Genomic DNA, 13,413 nt, shown 5'->3' on the forward strand with positions numbered 1-13,413 from the left:
GCCTAGAATAAGTAGAGTGTAAGGAGACCTAAAATCACTAGAATTGATGCAGTTATCTTCAAAAACCAATGATATACAAGAATTTAAATGTCACTTATAAATTACTGTTATGAAAGGAATGATGAAAATCATAAGTCATAAATGTAGTACTTTAGTTTCTTACTCTAAGAAAAAGGAATTTTAAAAATAGCATTTTCTTTTTTCTGATATGTTCAAAACCAGGATTGCAATCACATTTATCCATTCTTCAAGTAAACTCTGAGTTTTACTTTCCCATGTACTGCACAGAGCACAAAGCAGTTTACAAAGAAATTTATTTGATCATCAAAAGAAAGACCAAAGAAAGACAAAATCAAATTACTGACTAAATAATTATCTGAAGGGCCAAAGAAGATTCTTATTGGGGATCAGATTGAAATTTACACAGCTATCACAAGAGAAATATCTTTTTTTTTTTTTTCAAATCAAGGAAATCTGACATATTTCTTACTAAAAATAAAATGATGCATAATTCCATAATACTATTTTTAATTTTACTTCTTGCTATGGCATTTTGGCTATATTTGTTCTGTCTTGCAGAATGAAACCTATTTCATTGAATGAGCAAACACATTTTTCTCTCTATTTTCTGTTGTTTTCATAGTAATATAACTACAGATTCAAGAAAATTTGGTTTATTTAATAATTCTAATTAATGAAATTAAAATATGCAATATAAAATATTCAATATTCTTTCTAACTTATAAAATGAAAATATTCAATATTCAATATCTCACATCTATCACAACTAAAGATATGCTTTTTTTCCTCAATCAACTACAGAATTTCCCTAATTATATCATTCTAGTTATTTACTTACCAGCCTAAAATAACCAGTTAGATTAATTCCACATCTAAATCTATTATCCAACATAATGTGCAATCTATTCTTTACAAGGGTGATAAGGAAAATCCAATTTGCCAGACTTGTTTAGGTCTTCAAGATTTTACAAAAATGATTCCTACTCTATTGAATTTGATTTTTTGAGAGCCAACACAAATAGAAATGCTGAAGCAGAAATCTAGTTGTATAACAGAAACAGTCTTTCCAATTTCAGGCAGATTTTTCCTATCCCACATATGAACTAAGGTCTTGAAAGTCACCAAAGCACACAAGAAATGGTTTAGTCTGTATATATTCACTACAAGTTTTCTGATAGATTCCTTGAATATTTTGCTCTCAAATATCTTTCATACTTACAGTTTATAATTTAAAATTTATCCCTATTTTTTTTCACTCAGACTTTTGAAAAATATGAAATAAAATTCTCCAGAAGATGAATAGCAATAGACAATAATAACAGCATTTTCTGATGTGAGACATGTTAGTTGTACAAGCAGCTTTTTTTTAACCATGGCTGATGTTTCATTAGCAGAAATCAGTCATTAGGTCCAAATTTCATCAGCAAATAGAAGAAAAATCACTAACCTTCTCTCCATTAGATCTTTTGATTATTTTGTCAATCTGTGTGCTAAAAAAGGAAGATGAAAAATGTTCATAGGCAACCCTCCCACTTGCTGATATCAGAATCAAAATCACTTGTCCTCTGTGGTTTCACTGACAAATTGTTCTGCAGTAACTCTCTTAGTTTTGAAACAAGTTTTCTTTCTTGCAAGGCACATCTCTCTCCAGACCCCACTTCACTCTGATATTGAAAAAAATTTTGCTATCCCTACAAATGTCATGAGACTGTAAGATTTTGATTTCGTGTGCCATTAAAAGAACACAAGTTTCTTGTGAGCACTGCAGTTTTGGAAAGTGAGAATAAGCAGAAGAAGAAGAATTGGGGAAAACAAATTAGCATTTCACTTTCTAGACACAGCCAGATACAGTGAACTCGACATTTCAGGACACAGTTTAGCTAAAAGTTGTTGCTGCTGTAAATGAAACATGGTTCCATCCTCTGTGAAAGGAATACTTCCAGTTTACAACCACCATATCTAGGACTACAAATCCCTAGAATTTTCTTAGAAGTTTTATCTCCAAGTGACATGAACTATTAAAATGCATAAGCAGGCATCTCCAAATATATATGGATAACACCTCAGCTCCACAGGACCTAGAAAACATTGTAATTGCTCATGAGAAACAGAAGAATACCACACATGAAAAAATAATCCAAGTAACAATAGTATTTTTGCATGTTACTTAAGATACAACAATATGTAAAATATGCAGTATTATTATCTTAAGGAAAAGTATGAATGAGAGAGGATTTGGAGTTTCAAGCACCTCAACTCTTTATGAATATTTTTCTCTAGGCAGATGCTGAAAGTTCTGATGAATCTTTTGTGTGTTAGTAGGTATTTCCGGACAAAAATATCAAGTTATATCACGACTACACTGAACACAGAATAGGATGAACTTGCCACAAGGCTCAAGCTGACCACAGGACAGCAGACAATAAATCAGCCAGAAAGAAGAGTTAACACTATGGTGTTGCAATGTTGTCACAATAGTAAAAGTACATAGGAGAACCAGGTGCTTGTACTGCTTAAACCCTTAAATTTGGCAGAATGACAGAATCAGCTTTACCTCATTGTATTACCAATTGCAGCATTGTACCACAACTATTAAAGCCTCCATCATGTGTATTATGGTGTATAATCCCTCATTCCCCAGAAACATGAGGCTTTGTAGCTGCTGTGAAGACATAAAAATCAGAAACTCCTGAAGAAAGTCAGCAGTTTATATCAAGAGCTAGTGAACTGGGCAGTGACAAGAGACAAGCACATCTTGGGAGATTTGGTTCCACAGGTGAAGATTAACCTGAAAGGTCTGGGCAAGTTTTGGAAACACACTCTTCTCCCCAAAAACATTGTTGGTTAAGGCACATCCATGGACTTGCCTTGCTTCTATATTTACAATATTCAGCACTTGGTCTCCATGTCTTCTGAAAGGGGAGAGATTTCAGTAGGTGGTTTAACATTAAAAATTAATGTCAGATCCTTATGGATTTAGTCTTTTATTTAAGACAACTGAAGAGAAATACCTTTTGTCTCATTTCCCTAGCAGTTCCCATACTTCTGGGCAACCAGGATTTCAGTAGCTCAATTTGAGTCTAAATCCTTTGATGAGGCAATAAGGACTGTGTAATAGCTTTCACAGTGAGACTACAGCTTAAAGACACATCTTTAAAATGTCACCTCCATACTTCAGTAACCATGGGAAAATAAGTTTTATAAGACAATTTACCATTCTCATGTAGAAGCAGGGGGCACTAAGGAAAATGGGACATCAGTTACTTCCAACATTTCCATTTAGTAGCTTATAAACTATAATACATTGAAAGCATATAGAAGATTAATTTCTCTCTGAAGGCTTTTTGAAAGGTTCTCTTACCCCCAAGACATAATGAAATGTTATATTTTGCCTTCCTAACATATCGAAGACTTTAAGCTCTGTCAAAATCCTGGCACAGATCTGGTGTGGGTAAAAGCAAGACCACACAACAGCACAAAGTGCTCACCACTGTCCAGCAAAACCTCACTTTGGCTGGGAACTGAGAAGAATAGATTCTCAATCCAAAACTTGCATTCCAGCAGTAAATTTCTTTTTAACAAGGAAATTTTCTGAGGGCCACTTACTGATTTCCTGTTCTCTGCTTGGACGTTCAAAGGTCCATAAAACTGACCCAAGATCCCTGTTTTGAATATTTGGAAAGATTTCTTGCTGGAAATTGAATGCTTTACCTAGCACTGACAGCTCAGAATTTACGAACTGAATTGCACTAAGCATAACAGGCAATTAACAATCATAAGAATTAAGTATAAGCAGCCCTGCAAGTTTGGTGCTGTGTAGACTTAGTTGTATTTTCTCCCATGCAACAGTTAAAAAGTGAAACTTCAGCTGGAACACTGAACTTGTCATGAATTTCAAGACTTGTCATGAATTTCAAGACAAAATCTCTACATGATTCTGCATGAGGTTGTCAGTCATCACTGAAAGGTAAATGCACTTTTCTCCAGAAGATTAGAAAAGCTTATACTCTTTTCAATTGTAGTACCAAAATGGATTTTTAGTTTCAGTCCCTATGAGGATTACTTTCTGAAACCACTTCAGAACAGTTTGTCCCTCACTTAGCTAATATCATTGGTGATCCATAGTAAGATTCACAATTTGAAAAGCAATGAAGAATATGGTGCACTGTAATTGCCTCTTGACTGCAGGTAGGTTATTGAATTGGCAAAATCAATTTTACTATACAGTGAGCAGGCTTAGAATTAAGGCAGTCTTATGATGAGCTGGTCAAAAGTAATTTCCAATTGAAGAAATTTGTATCAGAAAATGCTGATTTGCCCACTGCAGCTTAACTGCCAGTCAGGACTACCCAGTTTTCTGAAAACCTACCCAAAAAGAAATAAAAGCAGCAGAACCAGTCTAACTTACATTCTCTATAGATGATTAAGGGGAATTAAAATTTACATTATCTCAGTGTAGTTACTACTTTGTTATATTCTTGTGAATAAAAGGAAATAAGTGTACCATTGAGTCTTTGTCAGTAGTACTTCCCTTCCTATAAGTTCTTATTGCAAAGAAACAAATTATGCAATTGTGATATATGTATTGGCATATATGTTCCAGAAAGCCTATTGTAAAAATCAAGTTTTATTTATGTGTTTTACAAGAAAAGTAATTCTTTTCTCCCCCTCCCATCCTCCCGAAACAAACAAACAAAAAAACCCTAAAAAAAACAAAAAAACAAAAACAAAAACAAAAACAAAAAACAAAACAAAAACAAAAACAAAAACAAAAACAAAAACAAAAACAAAAACAAAAACGAAAAAAAAAAAAAAAAAAAACCACAAAAAAAAAAAAAAACAAAAAAAAAAAAACAAAGCTGGGAAAAACTCTACAGGATGTCCTGAATGAGACAGAACAGGATTTGGGAAGGTGATACTTCTGTGAGATGCATATCCTGCCTTAAAAAATTAACTTCTTACTTATCTATCTCTCTGGTCTTTTTAAATCCATTCCTCTTAACTCAATAGCATCTCCAAATAGGACATATGCTATATATACAATATTTGATAAATTAAATTAATGTTGAGGATTTCAGATCAGTATTTGAAGTTTCAATAAAAATTTAATAAAAGCCATGCTCTGGAAACTCACCTTCAGGTTTTGCTACTGTGTATTAAGTGATTATCCCATTTCTAATATTTAAACTTTGTCTATCCCATGTGTAAAAGACTTCCCAAAAGGTTTTGTAATCTCAGGTAAGCAAATTGAGAAATAGAAGAGATAATTTCTATTACATATTTATGAAGAGTTTTTTGCAGCTTTCTTAAGATTTCAATTTTGTTTTTTAATAGTCTACCATTTTTATATGCATGTGTGTTTGTTTATGAAAGAAAATGGTATCTGTTATTATCTGATTTTATATAATTTATGCTATAACTTATGCATTTTATGAATAATTATTGCACTTTCCTAAATTTTTTTATTTTAGTTTTCCCTATAAAACAATAAAATGTTATAATGTATAAAATGTTGTGTACAAAGAGCAGCATACATGATAACACCAAGATATTTTTTACCCAAGATAGTTTGGAATTGGTAGAATTCTCAAAACACTTCAGCCGTATAATTTAAAGAATCAAAGAATCTGGTTTCCAGGAAAACCCATTTTCCCCAAGAAAACCACTCTGAGGTCACAGCTTATGGCTGGTATTGCTGCAAGAAGACACCAAGTGGTGTAATTATCAATCCACACCTGCCCCGTGCAGGTGGCAGAACCACAGGGCATGGGCCAAAGTCAAATTTCATTATTACATATTACATATTTCATATTACATGTCATAGGGACTCATTTGTACATCACAAGCAGAGATTCCCCAGATGGATGAGATGATATGCCCCAACAAACAACAAGTCCTGTTGTGAACTGAAGTATTTTCCTATTACAAATATGGCTGCTGCATGGTGTAGGAACATAAAACCATGGTTTTCCCACTTTGTTAAAGGATTGCAAAAATTCAGTTCAATTTTAAAACATGAATAAAAGGAGAAATAGATTCTTGCTACAATTTCTGTTACAAGAAAGATGCTATTATCTTTTTTTTTGTAATAAAGATGTTGATTTTGTAGCATGGATACTTTTATTAAAAAAAAAACAAAACAATAATTAATTATAGTGATACGAAACATTAAAAAGTGCACACTGTAGTAAGAAAAACTCCATTTACCAGTGGCTTAACTTTTAATGTTGCTTCTCATGAACCAAAAATAAACAAATATTCTGAAGAAAACCTTTAAAAGAATTTCTCAAGACAGATATTTTCAGGAATATTTGTGAAGCCATGAAAGTCTGTTGTTGCAGAAAATACATTTCATTAATACCTATGATGAGTTGCATATATTTTGGTCCCTTTAATCTCTACTGATGTATCAGATGCCAATGGTTTCTTCCAGAACTGGTAGGGTGTAGGTATCCAATAATTAACCTATCAAAGTCCCCAAGTATTCCATTCATGAGATACACTCCCATTATTGGAGGCTAATTAATTATCTGGGGATAGGCCAGAGGAGGAGACTCAAGCCTATATTAGCTCTGAATAAGTCATTGCTGTCTACTAGAAAAACTGCATTTTAAGAAAGTCTTTCATATATTTATCTAAGGAGATGGGTATTCTAGAGGGAAGTAATCCACATTTTCTGGCAGCCACACTTAATGTGATTAGTACTCCTCTTCTTCCATCATTCCTATGGGGTTACTGCCAGAGGAAGGTTATAATTAAGACTAAACCAGGACACTATAGCTGTAAATTATTCAAACATGTTTGGTGAGTTTATGCTTCTTGCCAGATCCTTAAGCAAAATTCGACTAAAATTGTACCAGTAGCATCAGTCTTTAAAAATAATTTCCTACAATCTACCTTTCTTTTTTGCTGTGAAAAGATAATAAATCTTAATAGGAAACTGGGCATGTACTCAATGTGATGAAGTGAAATATTTGTGCCTGACAGACTTGATGGCCTTTTCCAAAACGTTGAAGTGTTGGATAAAGGAAGAACAACTTATATATTCTACCTGGACCTGTGCAGAGCATTTGACACTGTCCCACATGACAACCTCATCTTTAAACTGAAGAGACATGGATTTGATGAATGAACCACTCAGTGGATGAGGAATTAACTAGGTGTTTGTACTCATAGAGTTGTCACTCACAGTGTCTCTGTGGTGACCAATTATAGGTGAACTGTATAAAAATATTGCCTTGTATCTTCAAAACATATATTAAATAAAAAAGGTACCATTATGAATCACTTAATAATAAACCATGCTTAACACCTCAAGATATCTATGCTTTGAAGAGCGGGGAAAATGCATAAAATTGCTTCACATATAATTTCTAAGAAAAAATGAAAACAGAAATTTAAATTGTTAGTGTTTTATGTTCAGCTATTGTTGTGTCTTATATGCACCAACACCAAAACAAGAAGTATCTGTTTTGGTGACATTCTGAATTCAGTCACTGGAGGACCCTTTAGAAAAGTGAAACATCTTGTCACTTATTTCTTTTCTTGTCTACAGAATACAGATTTCTGTTAATTGCAGATTGCTGCTTCATGAATGTGATAGTACAGGATCTTGGAATCTTTCTGCTGAAAACATTGAGAAGATTACAAAATTCAATTTTTGCGTATCTGATAATGAGAATTGCAACTTGATTTGGAAAAAGTACACATAACTCTTTAAGGGAGACATATAACTTTAAAAATACTGATAGAAAAATAACTAGACAGCTATTAGAGAAACATTTAAAAGCAGGCTTTATAAAATTTAAATTTCATAAAAAAAATCTGGTATGAAAAAATCCCCATAAAATTAGTCAAGTTTTCTTCCATTCTCTTAACATCCTTTCTATCAGTTGGTAGCCTCTCTAGTATTAAACTGCTTCTGACTCTGCAGATGACAGAATTGTTTTCAGTTTCCAAGAAAGGAAGAAGAAGATAATAGATTTTCAAGTGGTGTGGGTTTGTATTGCAATCTGAAAACAAACACCTGTTATTTGTCAGTTCTATGTGCTATGTGACATCCTGTAAATTTTTTTTGTCATTTGGGAAAAGGTCTGCCCATCAGTTGCTCAGAAGGAAAAATATCTACTTGGACTTGGAGGACTAGGAAGGCCACTACTGCTCTGATCCAAAGTGGCATATTTTTAGTGATCTATTTCAGATTTATGGTACCTCTTCCTTTGAAGGAAATGTTACATCTTCACAGAACACCTCAATCTTTCTACAGTCTGCCACTACAAACCACTATGTCATATTTAGTACCAATAGACCTCATGAATACACAGCAGAGAGATATCAGCAAAGGCTGTTGTCTTTAGAAATACTTATTCATTAATAAATAGAAAAGCATCATGAAATGCAGGGTATTAAAACAGCAGGGGTCTATACATGGCATCGTAACTTCTTTTTGCCTTGTTTTTCAGTTTGTTTGTGGGCTTTTATTGTTGATGTTTTTGGTGTTTTTTTGGGGAGTTGTTTTGCCAGCAACTATTCTTATAGCAGCAGAAATTCATCCTTATACAGAGAAATTTAAATAGATATTTTGGTTCCCCAAACATTTATTATGGCGTCTGTGGTATTTGAAAGAGGCTTGAACAGCCACAGAATAAATGCCTGAAATGGCACCAAACAGTAAAATAGAGACATCCTGCTCTCTTTGGAAGGAAGGAATAGCTAAGGAAATTACTCATGACTTTGCCAAACTGATTTTTAACAGATTACCTTTAATTAAAGATGATTAGGACTGGACTCCAGGTAGCAACAGCCTCAGTTGACTTTCATAGCATTTACCCTAAGGCAGAAGTGTGAAAATGTGGCAGAATTTCTACAGATTTCCACATGGTCAGAACTTACATCTCACAGAGAGTGTGTGAGAGCTGCATAAATTATGTATGTGAGCAGCTACTCACACCACAAAGCACAGGAGGCTCATTGCTCTGCTAAGGAAACCTGTGTAGGTGTAAATATTGGTTTGAATTGTGATGTACAGAGTAATGCTGCACATTTCCCACAGACACTTCCAAGCATTGAGAGTCTTTTTGACCAAGAACATTAAAAGACTTTTAAGAATGATATCAAACTCCATAATCTTTGATTCTCCAGAAATAATTTTTGATACTGTTAGACATCAGATCAGATCTTTTGTGTGTTTATTTCCAAGCTATGCACCCAAAATGGAAATACAGAAAATGGTCACTTCTGAAAACGTTGATGGATTTATTTCCCACAGTTTCTGTCATGTACATATCCTGAGGTGAGTGAGATTGTTTTGTTTGGTGGGTTTTTTTAACAGATGAGATTATGTTGCAATCAAAGAATATATGTGTTCTTATCTCATTGTAGAAAGCAATGAAAACTTGCATCTTGTACAAATAAATTTTGTGCAGGTCAGTGCATGAATGGACGACCTATTCCTCCTTGAACTGTTGCAGTTCATCATGTGGTATCCCACTCTAAATCACCATCTGTTTCATGTTATATTAATATACTGGACTGTGAAGCACAACATTTGAAGCCTCTGATGCACATTTCTTGTCAGAATTAACTTCAGTGGCTCAAGAGGTCACTGTTTGCCCAGCTGGAAGAGGCAATCTGCTCTGACACCACAGTGAAAGCTGACAGAAACCATGCTCCATTATACCCACATGCCAAGCCTGTTTCCTTTTCTGAAAAGGCCTGCAGGCATTCCCACAGCACAGCAAGGATGCTGCCTTCTAGGTGAATCTCTTACAGCAAAGTCAAACTCCTAGATTGCACCAGTGGTGAAGGAGATCTCAAGTGAACAACTTTCTCATGAAAGTCTGATACAATTCCTCTATTTCCAGATACAGGGGTTTACAACTTAGATTGTGCTGTGATGAGGGTTTGAGCTCTCAGCTGAGATACTTTTCCTTTTGCATGGTTGAAATATAGCTCAAAATGGAACAGAGGGTGTCCTTCAATACATGGTATTTAACAGTACACAGAGGCAGCTAGAAAATCAGGAAGTCAGAAGCACTGGATGCTTAAAAATATTGCTCTTAGCAAACACTATGCATGAGAGCTCATCAAAATTTTGTAAATGATCCTACCAATCTGTGCAGTCATTTTTCATCAATGACATTTTCCAGTCCTTGTATCATCAAAACTCTCACTAGCTGAGAGACATTGAATTTCAAAATTATGTTGGCCATGGTGTAAATAATTTCATTTTTTGTCTTGATTCAGTCAGTACACTTTAGATTGATGTATCAGTGGGTGTATCCTTATGGGTTGAAGGCAATGTTGTAACTTGCAAAAATGCATTTTTAAAAAAATCCAGTTTTCCTTTTAAATTTTTGTAGGGATTTTTGTTGCTTTTCTTTCAAACAAACAAACTGTTATAAAAACTTAGAAGACTTCAAAGTTTGCTCATCTAGAATTCTTTCTTTGTCCTTTAATTATACAACATTTTGACTGTTAATTTTAAATTTTGTTCCCTAGAATAACAGCTATGGAAATTATTTTTAAAGCATTGTCTAGAACAAAGAATAAAAGAAGAGATATGTGCACACCATTCAACAACCTTTTCTGGAGGTTAAACAACCACAAAGTTCCTCAGCTGCTTCTTCACCAGCTCTGCCACCTTCCTCTGGACACACTCCAGTCTTCTTTCTTGAAGTGAGGAGACCAAATAGAATTATAGAATTATATAATATTATATATTATATTCATGCTTTAAAATTAAATCTATACATTGAAAGAAGGAGGAAATAAAGTTGAATGCTATGCTTATTTAATGTATGTTATATTTACTCTCTGTTAAATAAAAAGCTTAAAACATTTATATGTGATATGGATGTTTTTCTTAGAAAGCATTTTCCCAATTTAAATATTTTTCAATTGTTTAAAGACAAGAGACATTTTATTTTATGATAAAAAGACAAATAATATACTCTTCAAAACCATTTCTGAGTGCTTTTTTTTTTTAATGTGCTATCCTGAAATACTGTAACATTTTAATTGTGTGTGAGGAGGAGACTGAGTGTCCAAAGAGATTTTAGAAACTCTATTTTGTATTTCTTGGATTTTAATGGACAAAACACCTAAATAAATGTATGTTTTGTGGACTCTTAAAGTTTTGTTAAATTAGCCATCAAATCTCAGAGGTGAGGGTTCAAAATTTCTCATAATTTAGCCTTTTCAGCACTATTGAATTGTAAAGTGGAATCTAACACTTATTCCCATCAAAAATTGGCATATCCCACTGTATATGCTTTGGGCACCTCTCTGTGGCACAAGAGCAGGTACAGTCACTGGGCTTAAGGTTGTAATTTGCCCTTGGCAGAAATACCAGTTTTCTGACCTCATATCTGGGGAATACAGCAGAACTTAGGAACTGCAAACAAGTCACTGTTTTTACAGTGGTTCCCTCAATACCTCACTAATAACCCAGCAGGAGAAGCTAGTCTAGAAGGCAAATTTTCATGTCATGATTTCCATCTGCCTCCCAATTCTTTCACTGATATATTTTCCCAGCTCTGGCTCTGTGCAGAGATGCAGTTCCTATGGCTGATAGATAAGACTCATGGCTTCAAGGGTTGTCACTGTGTGGAATGAAATGAGGAGATGGAGCTAGGAAAGTAGCATAAAATTGCTGTGGTAACATTATTTATTACCTTATTTATTTGTTTCTATTAATCATAATAACCAATACCAGCCTCTGTCTTTCATCTGTAGACTGAAAAAGTAGATGTGCTGTGACATGGAGTGAGCAAGAGGGTTAGAGCTCTCATTTTTCCTTTCTCTATGGAACATCCATATAAAGACAAATATCCTCAGTCCTGAGGTTCAGGCAGCCTGATCCTCAGCTGAAAAATTTTAGAGTTCTGAATTTCAGTATACAATGAAAGTTAACAAACTGCTTATCTGAGAATAAAGGGATCACTTTTTTTAATCAACAATCTTTCATGCCAAATGCCTTGTGGCTCTTTCTTTACAGATGACAAAGAATCAAGATGATATACTCATACCAAGGACTGAGTAATTTAGCAATGGGCTAAAGAATGATTTCTGAAAAAAATGAGTTCTCAATAGGCTTCTGCAAAATTGTACATTAAATGTCACACAAGGCTCAAAGTTGATAAAGTTCTTAGTCTGATGAACTCTCAGAATTATGTATTCCTGGTGAGAAGTCCTGCTTGATAAGGTGCTAACTGCTTTATGAATTTGCTGCTTCTTCTAAAATAGTAAAGTATTACATTATCAGTAACCCATATTTAAATAATAAGAACATGGATCATACCAATAAAGTTACTATATAGGGTGAAAAGAAAATAATTCCACCTCTTTCACTCAACTGTTCATCTAATCTTACAGCTAAGTTTCAACTCTCTCTGAAAGGCCTGTGAATAAAGGGGTGTAGTGGGCAGGCACCAGATAGAAGATGAGCATCACTCAGCCCTTTGTTCACTTCACTTTGTTCACTTTGATGCCCAGCTAGTCTCTGAACAATGGTTTCTACTCCACAATCCCAATCTCCTCAGTTTGTGTTGCTCAGCATGAGGTTAATGATGCAGAATAAGAGGTGGAGATTATTCTAGGTCTGTCTGGGAAAGAGTTAATTTCCTTCATAGCATCCTAGATGATGCTGTGTTTGGGAATTATGGCTAAGACAGTGTTGATAACATACCAGTAATAAAATCAAAGAATTGTAAAATAATAGAATCATATAATGGTTTTGGTTGGAAGACACCTTAAAATCATTTAGTTTCAACCCCCCTGCCATGGCCAGGGACACCTTCCATTAAACCAGGCTGCTCAAAGTCCCATCTTGAGCACTGCCAGATTCTCTGGACAACCTCCATGCCTCATTACCCTCACAGTCAAGGAATGTCTTCCTAATAGCTAATCTAAGCCTACCCTCTTCCAGTTTAAAGCCCTTAACCCTTGTGTTGTCACTGCTTGTCATTGTAAAAAGTCCTTCTCCAGTTCTCTTGTAGCCTCCTTTAGGTACTGGAAGACCAATAGGAGATCTGCCCCAGAGAGCTGAGACATCAACTGTCTCAGCATGTCCTCATAGGGAAAGTGATCCAGCCCTCTGATCATCTTCTGCCCCCTATCCAGGAGAGAAAGGGTGAGAGAGAAACTAGATGGGCATTTAGGTGTCAGACAGGGTCAATCCACTGCAGGAAGCCAGTGATTTATTACCCTGAAAAGTGTTACTTCATCTGTTGTCTCTTGAATAGCACTCTGTTCTGTAAACTTTCAGGTATATCTGTCATTCTGCCTTCACTTCCTTGGTTTTTTTTAATGAAAATTAAAATACTTTAATGCAATCATTCACTTAAACCTGTTAATAGTCACCTAGCACTTCAAGCAGCACTTCTTTTATGG

The sequence above is a fragment of the Oenanthe melanoleuca genome, chromosome 3 (assembly GCF_029582105.1).
Source record: "Oenanthe melanoleuca isolate GR-GAL-2019-014 chromosome 3, OMel1.0, whole genome shotgun sequence".
Lineage (NCBI taxonomy): Eukaryota > Metazoa > Chordata > Aves > Passeriformes > Muscicapidae > Oenanthe > Oenanthe melanoleuca.